Source organism: Psammomys obesus, unplaced genomic scaffold (assembly GCF_907164565.1).
Source record: "Psammomys obesus unplaced genomic scaffold, mPsaObe1.curated_primary_1811, whole genome shotgun sequence".
Lineage (NCBI taxonomy): Eukaryota > Metazoa > Chordata > Mammalia > Rodentia > Muridae > Psammomys > Psammomys obesus.
This window is the reverse complement of record NW_026596134.1, coordinates 16690544-16709267: the sequence shown is the minus strand read 5'-3', so window position 1 is coordinate 16709267 and position 18724 is coordinate 16690544.

The window sequence follows — 18724 nt, the reverse complement described above, 5'->3', positions numbered from 1 at the left end:
AAGAAAGAAGCAAAGTTAGATGACATAATTCAACCTTCAGGATCAAGACTTGCTCAGACCAGAGAGGCCAAAACGTTCTGAGCACCTGTCAGTGAAGGGGCTCCGTAGGCCAAAAACTCATGACAAATTTCAAAGAAAGTGTCTTTCTGGGATTCTTACTACATACAAAGAATTCATGCTAACAAGGAAAAAAAATAAAAACAAAAAACCAATACAAGTGAAATTTGTACCTTTTAAGTTTTAGATTTATAAAAATGCCAAGAAATCTTTCTGAGCATAGATTAACAGATTTCAAAGATTAACAATTACAATAGATTATAAAGATTAACAATTACAATAGATTACAAAGATTAACAGCAGTTGTGGGCTTTGAAGGTTGTCTGTTCCACTGCTGTATAATCCTGTCAGACTGTACAGTGTCTCACCTCATCCTCTCTATTTCTGCCTCAGATTAACTGATAAACTGAAAATACCATTATATACATATATGTGTGTGTGTGTGTGTGTGTGTGTGTGTGTGTGTGTGTGTGTGTGTACAAATAGTGCATCTGGCTAAACTAGGGAATTCTTATACGTTGAATAAAAGTATAAATTAGTTTTGAAGATCACATCACATAAATGGAAAGTGATAATACAAACATACATAACATAAATATAATGGGTATGAAATGAAGCAAAAGTAAACTTTTATCTGAATTCTTCCAGCGAAAATAAAGCTGAAATGAAATTATACCTATATTCTGATTCTGTCCTTGGATAACTATCAAACTTACATAAAATATAAACAAAAATTATAAAAGACAATTTCACAGTACTGGAAATAATTTTTGTGACCTGGTAAAAGAAATTGAAATACAGAAATGTACTTTTAGATAAAGACTTCAAAGCATTTTCTATATTTCTTCTTCTATATTTATGAGGGACATCTTATAATTAACACCCGTTAATTATCTGTCAAGGCAAAGTCAGGGAAAGAAGCCAAAGATGCCGCTCAAGAGAAGTAGAGATCATTACATTTAACAGTTCATTGGTTATGGTCTCAGAAACTCACAGATTCAAAGAAACACAGTCCCCAGGATGAAGAGCCAACTATGTTTCAGCAAAACTGTTAGGTGCTGTGATCTTAACTAGGTGGGCCTTCAAAATAACAATTTTTCTATTTTAACCCAACTATGTTTTCGTCACATGTCAAAGTGAAAATTTGTACTAAATATCCCAACTTAGGCCAGACTTGCAATTATGATGTTTATAATAGTGCTAATAGTTTATGTGATTACATAAACTATCAAGTTAGATTCAATAGTTAATTTATCTTCCTAATACTATTATAAAAGAAAAAACCCACAAATTATTACAGCCTAAGTACAAATCACCTTAAGATTAGAAATAAAAATTGTAGCTAATGTGTGAAATTTGTTTCTGAAAATTGAATTGCTGCCATGAATTGAACTACTTACAATACTCTGAGCCACTTTAATGCATTAATGTAAGTTAATTCTTCGGCTCCTTTCACCATTTAGTAATGTATTCATACAATGTGTTTTAGGACACATGTTTTCTCATGCTCATATGATATCAACCATATGTATAATCTCCTTAAATATATTTTTATTTGTTTATAATAATTAACTAACACTCCACAAAATTCTGAAATGGTGCACATTAAATGAGCAAGATTTTACATTATTTAGAAAGTTTTAAACATTAGAAAAAATTTAAAGGTAAGCGATGTTCTTAAATAACAAAGTGAAAAAATGCAGTAATCTCTGCTTTATCTTTATCCCTGCACATCTTGTATGCAGGGAATGTCCAACCATTGCCCGGCCAACCTGCCACAGTTGTAATGGGAAAGAGTCAACCCTTGACACTATTAATGATATTCTGCTATGGGCGTAGACAGGAGCCTAGCATAGCTGTCCTCTGAGAGGCTCCATACGGAAAGAATTGAAACAAATGCTGAGACTCACAGCCAAACATTAGATGGGAGTATGGCAAGCCTTGTGAAAAAAAAATTGTGGGCAAGGACTGAAGGTACAGGAGGAGGACAAGAACTCCACAGAAAGACTGACAGAGTCAACAAACCTGGTCCCATGGTGGCATATGAAGCCTGAAGCACCAACCAAGGACCATGCATAGATTGGACCTAGGTCCTCTACACATATTTATAAACTTTTTAGTTTATGTTTTTCAGATTATAATATAATTACAGAATTTTCCCCTTTCCATTCCTCCCTCCAACTGTCCCATACTATCTTCCTGCTTTCTTTCAAATGCATGGTCTCATCTAACATTTTTAGAAATATTTTTAGGAGTCTCTCTCTCTCTCTCTCTCTCTCTATATATATATATATATATATATATATTCACAATATGTACATAAATATATGTGAGTATTTAGGAAAATATATTTCTAGAATATATATTTCTAAAAAACCTGTTTGGTCTGTGTAATATTACATATTATGTATATGTATACATATATCTATATATTTTTTTCATGGTTGACCATTTGGCATTGATGAACAAATTATGTGTTTTTCCAGGGCAGGAAACTATTTTTCCTGTACTTAGCCTCCTCATGGTCTGTAGTTGTTTGTGTACGGTTGAGGCTTAATGCACATTTTCTAGTACACTTTGGTATTTTTATTGTCATTCGTGCAGGTTATTTTTAGGCAGCCATGTTGATGGGAATTTATGAGCTTAACTTTGGACGTCTATAAGAGAAACAACATCACACCAAACTCTGTGAACTCCTGAGTTTTAAAATATTTTGCCCTTTTTCCACTAAGTTCCCTGAGATTTATGTGCAGAAGAATAGTGATAACCACTCAAACTGGACTTTGTCATTATTTCTTATCCACTGAGAAATAGGTAAGTTAGTGTAAACTCCAACAATGTATAATAGTGTTGAGATGTATCTAAGCTCCTATTAATTCTTTCTTACCAAATCATTTGTAGTAAACTCCTTGTAAGATGGATTCTTTGTAGGTTTCATGACTGTTCATAGGGAGTTTTGTTACCTGTAGAACTGGTTTCTTCAAGTCTTTGGCAGCACAGCTCGGGTGTTGTTGAGGACTTTCTTTTTTAAAACTATTTATTTGTTTGTTTATTATCTTTTACAGATTATTTATTTTGTATCCAGCTGTAGTCTCTTCCCTCAATTCTTCCCAGTCCCACCCTCCCTTAGTCATCTCCCTCTATGCTCCTCCACTAGTTCAATGATGGGGGAGTCCTCCTTTCCTATCTGACTCTAGCCTACCAGGTTTAATCAGGAATAGCTGCATTATCTTCCTTTATGGCCTGGTGAGTCTGTGCACCCCAGGGGAAGGCGATCAATGACTCCATTGACCAGCTAGTGTTCTCCTTGCCAGGGAAATCACTTGGAGACTGAGCTGCCCATGGACTGCATCTGAGCAGGGAGTCTAGTCCTACATGCAAGGTCCTTGGTTGGAGCATAAGTCTCTACAGGCACACCAGGGCCCAGATTTTTTGGATGTGTTAGTCTCCTTGTGGAGCTCCTGTCTCCTACAGGTCTTTCTCTCTCCCCCTGCTTCCTTAAGATCTCCTGTACTCTGCCCAGTTTTTGACTATGAGTCTCAGCATCTGCTGTGATACCCTGCTGGGTAGAGTCTTTCAAAAGTGCTCTGTGGTAGATGCTCAAACATACATCAAGGACATTTGCTCAACTATGTCCATAGCAGCTTTAATCATAATAGCCAGAATCTGGAAGCAACCTAGATGTCCCTCAACTAGAGGAATGGATATAGAAATTGCAGTACATTCACACAATGGAATAGTACTCAGCAATTAAAAACAAGGAAATCCTGAAATTTGCAGGCAAATGGATGGAACTAGAAATGATCACCCTGAGCGAGATGACCCAGAAGCAGAAAGACACACATGGAATATACTCACTTATAAGTGGATATTATCCATATAATATAGGATAAACATACTAAAATCTGTACAGCTAAAGAAGTTAAGCAAGAAAAAGGACCCCGGGTAGGATGATCAATCCTCATTCTTATGCGCAAACAGGATAGACATGCTGGGGACTTTCATCAGGAGCTACAGATATTGACTAGGCAAGCAAGATGGGCCATTCTTCAGATATGATGACCTGAATTTATAGAATTTGTGACTACATACGCTGGCCCAATCATTTTCATTAGTATTACATCAAGCTTGATTTCAGTTAGAAAGAAAGCCTTAAAATTTTTACATAAAATATATTTTTTAATATTTGTTTATGTATGAGTTGAATCATCAATCATATTCCTGGTGGTAAATAATCAAATATTGTCTTTTGACCAGAATCTTGTAATGACTGGTTTTTAATTTTAATTTTAAATGTACTATATAAAATTTTAAAGATTTGTTATAAAATAGGCTTTCTGTGTGCTTTAGACTTTTTCTCTGACAAATCACACTTATCTAAAAGTAAGCACCAAAAATCAATATTTATACAAACATTCTTAGGATATAGAAACAAGCAGCAAAATGAATGCCATCTTGCATGCAGCAAGGTGTTTGATTAATCAATTTACCTATACTTGCAACTATCTGGAAATCTATATGCCTGTACATCCAAAGTGGGGGAAGGAAGGAGAGAGAGGGACAGAGACAGAGAAAGAGAAAGGGAGACAATGACAGAGAGTCAGGCAGAGAGATGATAGAGACATAGAGATATATGTAAGAAAGGAACAATCAAGGACACATATGAAAGCAGGCAACTACTGATCATAAAGAGAAGCCTCAAAAAAGTGCATGTCTACCAATAGCTTGTCTTGGATTTATGCCTTCAGAAGTGAAAGAAAGTAAGTCTTCATCCAGTGTTTGGTATTTGTCATGGCGGTCCTGATAACTCTCTCTTTTTTTTTTTTTTCTGAAAGCTATACATATTTAATATTATAAACACCATTGTTACTATATGAAAACTGCAGTGGTGTTATATTAACAAGTGTGTTTAAACACTTGTAAATTTTACACAAAAATAGTTTATATTAAGAAGACCATTTCAAGAATCCATGAAGTAGCCTACATAATTTAAAGATCCTGAAATTTCATTATAAACTGCCTGCACAATTCCTCTCAACCCTTAAAATAACATGCTTTAAATTGGAGCTAAATATCTAGCTCGGTGGTAAAATGATTGCTTCATAAACAAAAGTCCTGTGTCCAACCTCCATCAGTACATACATGGACACACACTCACACACGAAAGCAAAACAAAAACCTAAATACTTTATAAATTAACTAAATACTTTATAAATTAAGTTTTTAATTATTAACTACATAATTTACAAAAATAATTTCCACATGCCATACATATAAAATTTGTTATATAAAATAAATGATCCTAATAATTATAAACATACAAACACACTATATATACAAAATACTATATGTAGCTCTAATGCCTATACTAAAAAGTAATCTGGAATTCTTATCCTGGGTTGGAGAAGGTGAATATACTAATTTGATTTTAGAATTCAGTCATAGAGGTAGCCTGTTAGATATGTAAATAAATTCCTACAGAGTATAATCACTGTGGATTGATGTAATATGACACATCAGCAATGAAAAATTAGAAAATCACACACTGGTCCTGAAAATGGGTCGCAGCCATAGGACATAGGACACATACACACACACACACACACACACACACACACACTGATCCAAAATTACAAGAATGTTATTGCAAAATCATTATTGAGGTTAAATTATTTAATTTTACCAAATTCAAAATAAGCACCTAAAAGTGGAGATTTGTGACTCTGAAACCTGTTATCCTCCAAAGGATAGGCATCATGTTCCATCTCACAGCTCTGCTTTTCTTGGCATAACTGATTTGTGACATTCTTTCTTGCTGCTGTCATTTTTTTTTTCATGAGACATATTGGGTTACTTCCAACACCTGCATAAAAAAATCCAATCCAATCAAACATTTTAGTCTGTATCACTGTTAGTTTTTCTGAAAAAAAAATATAGTGTGGCTGAGCACCACTATGATTATAATTGTCAAACATTTGTAAATGTGTTCTTTTTAGGACATTGCATTGTCTCTGTAATACTAAGAAGAGCAAAAGTGACTAAGATGCCTGAATCAATAAATCACATGTTATACACTGGGGAGGATCTGATTTTACAGTCCCAGGTCCAATTTGTGTAAAGCCAAAAATCTGTGTCTGTAATCCTACTATTCCTACGCTGAGAGGAGAATCAGAGATGGGAGGATCCTCAACAGCTTTTGGCCCAGCTATCCTGGTATCTACAGCAGCAAACAAGAGAAACAGTCTCACACAAGGTGGAAGGTGAAGACCTTTGACGTTCATATACGCATAGTGATATACACATGCCAACCCTTATACAAACATACATGCACACACATAGAAAATATACTGTTGTGTGATAAAACTTTTCCAGGAAAGACACAACACACACCGGGAGCCCATGATAGACTAAACTACAGACGCCACCCAAGTTCAACATTTTGAACCAATGAATTTCATTGGATTCACGTACAGGGGAATGAGTAAGTAATTAGAATAGAAATGATTCAAAGATAGCTACATCATTTACCCATCCATGCATGGGTGACAGCTCATAAAACCTGGGAACCAGGAGCATACTCCATACCTTACAAGTAACTCAATATGTGGGAGAATGTACTTGTTCCGTGACTCAGTTAGTTGAAACATCTCTAGGCACCCTTCCTGTTTTCTGACCTTCCATACTGCTGGTCTGGGTCTGGGTCTGGATCTTCTTTGCTTCTTGGATTCTCTGACAGTATTTCTTTCAAGTTTGGCTTGTTTACTCTGGGGGGGGGGGAGGGCCTAGTGAATCTAGTCTGTATCAGGGACTTCCCAAACCTATCTTGAGTTGTTTACCTTCTGTACTAAGGAGCTTCCCAGTAGGACAGGGGCGTTTTGATTTCAGAGGAAACTGTATATGCCCCCCCACACACACACAAACTCACACCACACACACAAAAAAGATAAAAGTGCTACACAGATTGTTCATATTTTGTTGAAAACATTTATTTGTATGAGACAAAAGTTGTTAGTAAGAATGCTAAGGAATCTAAGATGTGCTTATTATTACATGTGTTCACATAGAGATTTGAGTGACATTTCCTTCAAGTTAAAACCACATTTACTTCTGCAGCATAGACAATAGTGGGCAAAAGCCAAGGCTGTTAAACTATACATAATAGTCCTATGAAATAAAAAAAATATATGTATACTCTTATAATTTACAATTACAAAATGAATTACTTTATTTTTAGTTTATACACTTGCATGATTCTATATATTCAATTAATCTTCTTTAATGTGCATGTGTAAGATGATCATTCCTCATTTAGAAAGACAAATGGGATGTGCATTGAATGTATGACAGAAGTCTGCCGCAAAAGGCATCTGAAAGACTCTACCTAGTAGTGTTTCAAAGCAGACACTAAGACTCATAACCAAACCATGGCAGAGTACAGGGAATCATATGAAAGAAGGGAAGTTAGTATGATATGGAAAGGATAGGAGCTCTACAAGTACCAAATATATCCAGGCACAGGGCCTTTTCTGAGACTGATACTCAACCAAGGACCATCTATGGATATAACATAGAACTTCTGCTGGGATGTGCCCGTGGTAGCTCAGTAACCAAGTAGTTTTTCAAAGTAAGGGGAACACGGACTATTTCTAACAGGATCTCAAGGGCAGGCTCTTTGACCTCCCCCCCCCCAGGGGAGGAGCAGTCCTGTTAGGCCACAAAGGAGGACTTTGCAGCCAGCCTTGAAGATACCTGATAAAACAGGGTCAAATGAAAGGGGAGTAGGTCTTCCCCTATCAGTGGACTTGGAAAGGGGCAGGGAGGAGACCAGGGAGAGAGTTGGGGAGGGGGAGGGAATGAGGGAGCAGGATGCAGCTGGGACACAGAGTTAATAAATTGTAACTAAAAAGAAAAATAAAAAAAAATAAAAATAAAATAAAATAAAATAGAGATGAATTGTATATCATATAATAATATATATTAACAATAATCTCAACTTTTTACTAAATAGATGTTCTTAATAGTATAAATTAAAATGCAGCCATATTCAGATAAAACTAGCTAAATGGATATTTTCATCAAGAATATATTCACTACTATGTCCTAGCAAAATGCTAAATATCTATCATAATACAGGTACTAATTTCCTCTACCTAAGCAGTCTTGTTCTGTTTGTTTTTCCTAATAATCTCCCTCTGACTTCATTTTTCTTAAGACATTTACATAAAAGAAGGGATATTTTTAATTTTCTTATTAGTTACATTTTGTTAATTCTGTATCCCAGCTGTATCTCACTCCCTCATTCCCTCCCCAACCCCACCCTCCCTCCCTCATCTCCTCCTTGCCCCTTTCCAAGTCCACTGATAGGGGAGGACCTCATGAGGTCCCATTTATTGATTGTTGCTCTTAGAGCCCGTGCTGTTGGAGTTCTGTTCAGGAAGTTGTCTCCTGTGCCAATGAGTTCTAGGCTGTTCCCCACTTTTTCTTCTAACCAATTTAGTGTATCTGGTTTTATGTTGAGGTCTTTGATCCACTTAGACTTTAGTTTTGTTCAGGGTGATAAATGTGGATCTATTTTCATTTTTCTGCATGTAAACATCCAGTGGGACCAGCACCATTTGTTGAAGATGCTGTCTTTTTTCCATTGAATGGTTTTGGCTGCTTTATCAAAAATCGAGTATTCATAGGTGTGTGGGTTTATTTCTGGGTCTTCTATTTGGTTCCATTGATCCTCCTTTCTGTTTCTATGCCAATACCATGCAGTTTTTATTACTATTGCTCTGTAGTACAGCTTGAGATCGGGGATGGAGATACCTCCAGATGATCTGTTGTTGTAGAGGGTTGTTTTGGAGATTCTGGGTTTTTTGTTTCTCCATATGAAGCTGAGAATCTTTTTTTCAAGGTCTGAAAAGAATTGAATTGGTATTTTGATGGGAATTGCATTGAATCTGTAGATTGCTTTTGGCAAGATGGCCATTTTCACAATGTTAATCCTACCAATCCATGAGCACGGGAGATCTTTCCATTTTCTGAGATCTTCTTCAATTTCTTTCTTCAGCGACTTGAAGTTTTTCTCAAACAGGTCTTTCACTTGTTTGGTTAATGTCACCCCAAGGTACTTAATGTTATTAGTGGCTATTGTGAAGGGTGTTGTTTCCCTAATTTCTTTCTCGGCCCTTTTGTCTTTTGTGTACAGGAGGGCTTTTGATTTTTTTGAGTTGATTTTGTATCCAGCCACTTTGCTGAAGGTGTTTATCAGCTGAAGGAGTTCTCTCGTTGAATTTTTGGGGTCACTCATGTATACTATCATATCATCTGCGAATAGTGACACTTTGAACTCTTCAAAAGAAGGGCTATGTAATAAAGCAGAATATAATTAAAACAAGTAGCCATATTCTGTTAAAGTAATGTGAGCACCAAGAATGGTGAACAGTACAGATACTGAACTTGGACATAGTAGAAAGCCTGGTATTTGAAATCATTGTTAAAATGGACCATACAGAGCACAGCAGAGGCTGAGGAGGATTGAGGTCTATGGCCTCTTAGTGATGTTTTACATGGGTTCTGCTAGAACAGCTTTCAAGCTCTCCCATTCATAAATGGAGTATCTTTTCTTTGTTTGCTTTCCTCTGGTGTTCTAAGAAGAAAAGGAACTACTGAAAACTGTAAGAAGCACCCAAAGAGATATGTAGAGTAGTACTATATGCAATGCTTCTCATTGTTTTTAAAAATTCTCATGTCATCTATTTGCACCTTTTATTTTGTGAAGTACAGCTAATACTGGCTAGACTGTTCCATGCCAGAGAGGCAAAGGCAGGAGATTCTCTGTGTTTAGATTCAGCCTGGTTTACTCTAAAAAGGAAGGTCAGGAAAGCCAAGGCTACAAAGAAAAACCCTGCATTAAGGGGAAAAGGAAGGAAGGAAGGAAGGAAGGAAGGAAGGAAGGAAGGAAGGAAGGGAGAGAAAGAGAGAGGGAGGGAGGAAGGAAGGAAGAAAGAAAAGAAAGAAAGAAAAAAAGAAAGAGAAAGAAGAGAGAGAGGGAGGGAAGGAGGAAAGAAGGAAAGAAGGAAGAAAGGAAGGAAGGAAAAAAGGAAGGTAGGGAATGAAGAAATGAAAGGAAGATAAAACTAGAGGTAGCTCCTGTGCCTTTTAATGTTAATATTAGTGTTAATAACTCTTCTTGTAAGCAGAAAACTGTGCTGGTGACACTACCCTCCCCATCTAAACTGGAATTATCTACTTCCCCAGAATACTGTTTGTCACCATGGATCTCTTTCACCTGGTTCACAGCCATAATCACTGATTTATTTCTGTCTTAGACAATAAAACATTTTTTTTGACCCACATAGCCCTGAACTTAAGATGAAAAATTTCCCACTCTTACGTGTCTGTCTTTGGGAAGCTATGATCTAATATTTATTCATCACAGGGAAGGAAATAATAAAAGATAAAAAAGAACAACTTCAGTGAAATCATTAAATAGTTTACAAGAGGTTCAGAGGTTGTGTACAGAAATTTAGGTTTCTCAGGAGCAGCCTTGACAGGCCACAGAGGAGGACAAAGCAGCCAGTCCTGGTAAGACTGGGTCCAATGGAATGACCAATGGAAGGAGAGGAGGACCTCCCCTATTGGTGTACTTACAGAGGGATGGTGGGATTGGGAGGAAATGAGGGAAGGCTACAGCTGGGTTCCAATGGGAGGAGTGGAGGACCTCCCCTATCGGTGTACTTAGAGAGGGATGGTGGGATTGGGAGGGAATGAGGGAAGGGCTACAGCTGGGATACAAAGTGAGTAAACTGCAATTAATATAAAAAATAAAAAATTTATTAAAAAAAGATAATTTCACCACCAGATCTCCCACCTAGGCATGAGGTGAGCCCTCATGGAAGTTGCATGGCTGGATATTTCTGTACAAGTAGTTCAACCAAGAGGATTGTTTGTTTCCCATGTTAGTTGTTAAATAAGACCTGAGAAGGGGTCCTGTAAGTCTTGAAGTTTCCAGAAATTTGGTGATTTTTGTATATTTCTTTAATGTGGAATCTTATAGTCCTCCCTCTACATTAAAGAATGTATCAGTTTACAGACAATAACTACACAGACCCCAGCCTGGCACATCTCTAGAGTGTTTAAGAGTAAACAAGAGTGACTGACATAAGTATTGTTCGAAAAATGATTATTCTTTTTTTTTTCAGAAGTAGTAAAAAGGCAAGATTTCTCACTGTATAAAACACCCTTTGCTCTATGGAATTAAAATAGGAAAACCTAGAGAAAAATCTGTAAGGTAGTAAAGAATTTCACTGGAGAATATGGCTTCAAGTTATCTCTTAATATATGCCCTAAGAAACATCCTGTCAAAACAATTGTATGGTTATTAATGAATGAAAATTATCTGACTTTTATTCAATAATATAATATAATATCTAGTACTTCCAATGAATGTGATATATTCGAATGGAAAGCTATCATCCATTTCTATATAATTACCTAACTTCATTTATCATAGAAGCAAATATAAAACAAATTATGGCTTAAAGTTCTCTATAAGTGTTTTTCAATTAGTACTGCAGGCTAGGGATACCATAGTGATGACGAAAAATATACTAAATAATCTAATAGAATTTGTTTGTTATAGCTGCTGTATAGTTACAGAAAAAACATCAGAAGGAACTCAGTTCAAACCTGTACATCAGAAACACTAAAACTGAGATGGTGTAGAGGAGATACAGCTACAAGAACAGAAAATACAAAAGCACAACAGCTTTAGGGAGTGATGTATGTCTGGATGGTTCAGGTGTCTGAGAAGAAAAGACAAAAATAAATTGCTGACAATAACACTTGAGGCTAAAAAGTACGCTTAGAACCAATATATAAGCTATTGTTGTTCCAGAATTACACTTGTGGTGGTGACGAGCAAAGATAAAAGTAAGACAATCCCCAAAACATACCCGAGGACAAATAAAAAACATTATAGTACAAGGCCCAGATACACCATTCTCAGGTAATACAATTTTTCATCAAATATTGGCCTGTGCTTTACTTTTTTATTAAATGATTGAGATATTATTATTATGTTATCTTGACAGTACTTTATTCAGGGTATTTTGCTGCTTCTTGAACTCTTCTTTATATAGCTCAAAAACGCTTCAGCCATTAGGAACCCAAACTCATATTCCTGTACAGATATCGCATAAAGGTCAAAATATATAGAGTTATTGGTAAAGAAAGTAAAAAGAACACATTGGTGTGAATACACTTGCATTCAGGATAGTATTTATCTAGTGTTCACTCATATACTGAACATTTGGTTGAATAGTAACTGAATGTTATGGCTAGAAATGAAGAAGAAAATGGGGATCCCAAGATCTCCTGGTTACACTGAGTAGGGACAATATTCTTTGATGACAAAGATAGTGTAAAAGGTTTAGAGTAATTGAAGCAGAGAAAGAAAAGAAAATATATCCATGGTTAAATATTGACATGATATCCATAATGACATAGTAGATATTTGGGAGTCAGAGTATAACAATAAAATTGATATGCTATCAAAATGTAGTGCCCAGATTATTTTTATCAAAGTAAAATGTCTCCTTTAGTGTTAATGTACAGGTCTGAAATACGAGGCTCGTTTATTTACCTGTTTCAGGTGATGTCAATCTAAAAATGAAAAATGTTATTATAGAGATGGCTGTGGAGTTTAATCTTTACAAGATAAAGTAACATCCTGTTGTATAAGTACATTTGTTTTAAACTTTTTTTAAAGGCAGCACTTTATTTTACGTCTACTCTTTCCAAAATATCTCTTTATCTTATACTGTCTATATATATATATGTGTGTGTGTGTGTGTGTGTACATATATATTTATGTATATATATACATATATATATATATATATATATATATATATATCCATAATCTTTTTGTTCAACCTCAGAAGATGTGAAGACAAGTGTGTAGAAAGACAGATACATAACACTATACTCTCTTCCTATCAATGAGGCTAAAGAAGTTAAGGAAATAATTTTTAAGGGGAAAATCAATGTACTTAGTATTCAGGAAAATGCCTTTTAGACTTGTCAAGTATTTTAAAGTTATTTTCTTTTCTCTCAGTACCAAATCTTCTGAAGATTAACTTTCAAGTTCCAATTAACTTTAAATTTCATTCAAAGAGACGAAAGAGCAATGGTCACATGTTTAAGCTTGAGGAGTTTGCTCAGATGGCAATCACCCTATCACACTCATTTTTGTTTGTTAGTTTTTGCTTTTGTTGTTAGTTTTATGAAGATGTCATACATATACTTCGCAACTCATCCCAGATCTATTCCTCTCCTTTCCCAATCTGTTCTGTGCCCTCTTCTGCATCTAAGCCTCTGTGAGCTGACAAAACATTCTTCGATGTGTGCCTTCCACTGGAGTTTGGTTTAGCTATCAGAGACAAAACTTTTAGAGACCATTGAGCTTTCCTCTCCCAGCAGCTAACAATTGTCAATAGGTCTTCATTGAAGAGGTGGAACTTTATGCTCCACTCCCAGCTTCCTTTTTGATGGCGTTTGGTCTGGTTTCAGTTTTCCCGTCTTATACATAGAGCCATAGTTGCTGTGGTTTCATATGTGCCGCTGTATTGCTCTAGGTAGAAGACACTCTTTCCGTTTAGCTACCCACTGCTTCACTTTCTTTTGCCTCTTTTTTTGAAATGATTTCAGAGTCATTGGAGGTATGAGTGTAGTTTGTGTGTGCCACAGAAGAAACACTTCAGTCTTCTATTCCCTGCACTCCCGTGAGTTGTGGGTCTCTGTGCTGATTATCATCAACTGCAAACAGAAGCTATTCTGATAAGGCATAAGCAATGCTTTAATCTGTGGGTATAATAATAATTCATTAAGCATCAATATGATGTTATGTTCATTAACAGAATATTAGAAGTATGTTCTCTTCCAGGCTCTATGATCTCTTTAGTAATATATTCTTGGTCTGATAATGGTACCATGTATGGATTGGGAAATCCAATCAAAAAGTGGTTAGATATTTCCATGATATTTTATACCAGTGGGAATGTCTTGACAGACTAATTGTTCTAGTGGCCCACAATGTTCACACTTGAAGGAGACTGATAATTATTTTTATTTTTCAGTAGTGTGGATATAGCCTGCAAGCACTATGAAATCTATATGGTAGGGATGAAGCATTCTAGGACAGTGCCAGCTTGATTATTTCTTTTTATTTACCTTTCCTCAGGTATGTGATCTTTCATCAATAGAGTCTTCCTGCCACGTTCTGGAGGGTAACTAAAAATGCTAACAGTAGTCTTTGTATTGGGGATCTTAGGGATATCATTGTCTAATGTTTACCCTCTACCCTATGGCTTGTCTTCTATATTTATATAATTTTTTTAATTAATGATTCCATGTTTGGGAGACATTTAGAGACTAAACCCATAGAGTAAACTCAAATCAACAAATCTGAGTCATGGAGCTTATGACAAACATCTATGACTAGAGTCTTAGTTCAGAACATCCATCATTTCATTTAGGCAGATTCCAAACTTCCCATTCAGAAAAGCCATGCAACAAAATGTTCCTTGTTCAGTCTTAGGTTTCATGTTACTTGTTTGTTTGTTTGTTTTCTTTCTAGATGGAAATGCCTATAAACATCATTTGCTATGCATTATCGTTATAAGATATATACACAAACATCAACCATGAGAAAATATTCTCCCCTGTTACTGGAAACTATTTACTAATTCAGGATTCTTTACCCAATTTAAAATGCAATGCCAGCCAAGTTAAACACTATGATAAAAGCCTATAATTAGCTCCCACCTCAAAAGAGTTTTAAGTTGGTGAATAGGCATAACTATTAAGAAGAAGATTTCACCTCATGTGGAAGCTCTTCCTGTTCCATAACAGGGATGCTCCCAGGCAAAAGGAAGCTTTCTTAAGCTCTTTGTTATTGGTTCAGGTATGGATGTGCACATAGCTGAAGATTTGGCTGAGTTCATTCCCAAGTTTTTAGAGAGTGAGGTCATTTTGGATGCAAATTCAAAGCAAGGAAAATCCAGACTATTTTGGTTTGGGTGTGGAAGGGAGAGGAAATACTATGTTTCAAGCATTTGTAATATGTCTTTGTAGGCAGCATATCTGAAAAGCTTCATACACATTTTTGGATGTACTGGGTAGAAATCAATCACAGACATACACTGATCATCTAAGGCGTGCCAGCAAGAGTATTCTGTGATATTTGGAACAGATGTTAAAAATACTTATTTTAGTTGATGAATACTACCCTACTTCTATCGAGTCCTGTGAACCAGGGTAGCATTGACAGCAACTGTGGCTGGACCCATTTTATTCCAGCACTATCATTAATTACCCTGTCAGTGATTCTCAAAGATTTCTTCTCTGATCACTGACAGAAACAATGGAGGGTAAATTTGTATCTATCAGATGCCTGGAAGTGAGGGCCACTATCACTTTTCTGGAAATACCACCGTAAACCAAAAGCCATCAAATCTCTATCTTTTAGTTTGTTTTTTTTTTTTTAAGTTCCATTCTGCATCTTTGATATTCCTCAACATGTCACATTTTACTCTGCTTTTGCATGCAACTTCCCTCTTATTTTAGTAATTAGTGACCACAATTACTTAAACATTCAAGTAAACTCAGTTATCCTGAAAGCATGACAAGTTATTTCACATGTCTCTAGTATGCCAAGTAAAATCTTTGTCAACTTCATACTTACATGTTTTTCCTCAGATAATAAAATTGTCTCCCTTCTTTTACAGAGCTGGCAAGGAGCAATGAGATCTAAAAATACTGCCTATTGTTTTGTCATGCCACTGTGGCGCTGTGTATCCACAGAGGGTTTGGCTGAGGAAGCCAAGCAGGGTGATACAGGATACTGTGCACTCTAAAATTGGACTCAGAGAGAAGGTTCCAAGGCGAAATTAAAGCATAAGTGCTTTGATCTGTTCTGCTCTGAGGAAGAACCTAGACCCTTTCCACTGTGTGAGGGATGACACCGTCCATAAGAATACCAATGCTTGTGTAACAGGTTTACATGTGAGCTTGTAAAAGGTATTAATACTATTTTAATATATGTACACATTTAAATCTGTTTTCAGGTAGGGCAGAACCTCTTTTCATTTACTGCTCTGTTCTCAGAATATAAACCACAATGAATGAGCAAATTAGTCATTATTGCCTTAATTCACAAAATAAAATAGTAGACTATTTGTATGACTTCATACTACATCCAGAAAATCACTTTACAAGGTCTTTAAATGTTCCATAAATTATACATTATATATATAATGTATATAATATATAATGTATATATATATACATTATATATATATAATATATATATATATATGGTTTGGCAATTTAGACATATATATTATTATTTTCAAACAAAGGCATAGGTGTATTTAGTATATCATCAAAGTAACTCAAGGATGTCTGAAATTTTTTAATTATCTACATTATTTTATCTTTACCCCATCTTTTTCAATCTTTCTCAAATTTATTATGAATATTAATCATGATAAAAGGAATGAATATATTTACCATCTCACATATTTTTGTTATTTTAGTTTATCCAACCTGATTTTGTACATATAATTGGAGTTGTTTTTCTGTCAGATGACAAAATAAACTATTAAAATTATCATAATAATTAAATTAAAATATTAGCATGGCTAAACAAACCAAATTATAATTTCAGATCTGCAGAAATCTAGAGATAGTAGATATCTTAGATGAGAGATAAAGAGAAGAGAGACACAGAGAGAGAGAAAGAGAGGAAGAAGAGAGAAAAATGAAGGAAATAAAAACATTTTAAAATTAAAGATAATGGGAGCTGATTGAGGATTAAAAGACTTTGGGTGGGGCTGGAGAGATGGCTCAGCTGTTAAAGGTTAGGCTTACAACCATAAAAGACTTTTTGGGTGGAGTGCAGGAAATCTTAAAAGAAAGGGGAGATAGAAAGACCTAGAAGGGTCTGGAACTCCACAAGGAGAATAATAGAACCAAATGATCTGGGCCCAGGGGTCATTTCTGAGACTGATAATCCAACAAATGACCATGCATGGAGATAACCTAGAACCCCTATAGCCCCTGCACAGATGTAGACCATGGCAGTTCAGTCTCTAAATGGGCTCCCTAATAAGGGAAAGAAGGGTTGTCTCTAACATGAACTTAGTAGCTGGCTCTTTGACCACTTCCCACTGAAGGAGGAGGCAGCTTTACCAGGCCACAGAGGAAAACTATGAAAGACATTCCTAATGAGACCTGACTGGCAATGGTCACATGGAAGTGGAGGAGGTCCTCCCCTATCAGTGGAATGGGGAAGGGGCTAGGGAAGGAGGAAGAAATGGAGGGATTGGGAGGGGATGAGGGTAGGGCTACAGCTTGGATACAAAGTAAATTAATTGTAATATATATATATATATATATAAGAAAATGAAGAAAAAGGGTGATATATACATTTTAAAAAGAAAGAAAAAGACTTGTAATACCTTGATATAAGCCACAAAATGAACCAGAACATTTCTCTTAGAGTTAATTTATAATTTATAACTTAGTTCCATAAATACCCCCTTTGGATTATTTTTTTCTTCAGAAAATTAGTCCTAGGGATATGTCATGAAGTTTGATTACCTCAACTGAAGGGGGCACAGCAGGTAACAATGTGTAAAGAACATTTCCCATCAGGTGTACCATTAACATTAGGAAAACTTCCAAGTTTTCATAACCATTCTTACTGTATTAAAAATAAACCCAGAGAGCCTGCCACTGAGTTCATGTCAGAAACAGCCCCTATACCCCTTACTAGGGAGCCCACTTGGACATTGAGCAACCAATGGACTTCCTTTGAACAGGGGTTCTAGGTCCTCTCCATGCATGGTCCTTAGTTGGAGTATTGGTCTCTGCAGGAACCCCTTGGCCCAGATATTTTGGCTCTGTTTTTCTCCTTGTGGAGCTCCTGTCCCCTCTAGGTCTTTTTCTATCCTTTTTCTTCCAAAAAGATTCTACCACTCTGTCCAAAGTTTGGCTATGAGTCTCAGTATATCCTTCAATATAGTGATGGGCAGAGTCTTTCAGATGCCCCCTGTAGAAGGCTCTTGTCTTGTTTGTTGTTTTCTCCTACTTCTGATGTCTATCCTCTTTGCCTTTCTGAATGAGGACTAGGCATCTTTCCTAGGGTCTTTCTTGTTGTTTAGCTTCTTTAGGGATATAGATTTTATTATGTTTTTCTTATATTATATGCCTAATATCCACTAATAAATAAGTATATACCATATGTGTCTATCTGCTTCTGGGTTATCTCATTCAGAATGATCTTTTCTAGTTCCTACTATTTGCCTGCAAATTTCATGATTTCCTTGTTTTTTGTTTTTAAGTATGTATTTATTTATTTTTTCTCAATTAATTACACTCTCTTCACTTTGTATCCCCCCTGTGGTTCCCTCCCTCCTCCCATCCCAATAACTTCCTTCCTTCAACCTCTGCATACATGCCCCTCCCCAAGTCCACTGATAGGGGAAGTCTTCTTTTCCTTCCTTCTGATCCTAGTGAATTAGGTCTCATAAGGAGTGGTTGAATTGTCTTCTTCTGTGGCCTAGTAATGCTGCTTCCCCCTCAGGGGGAGCTAATTAAAGAGCAGGCCAATCAG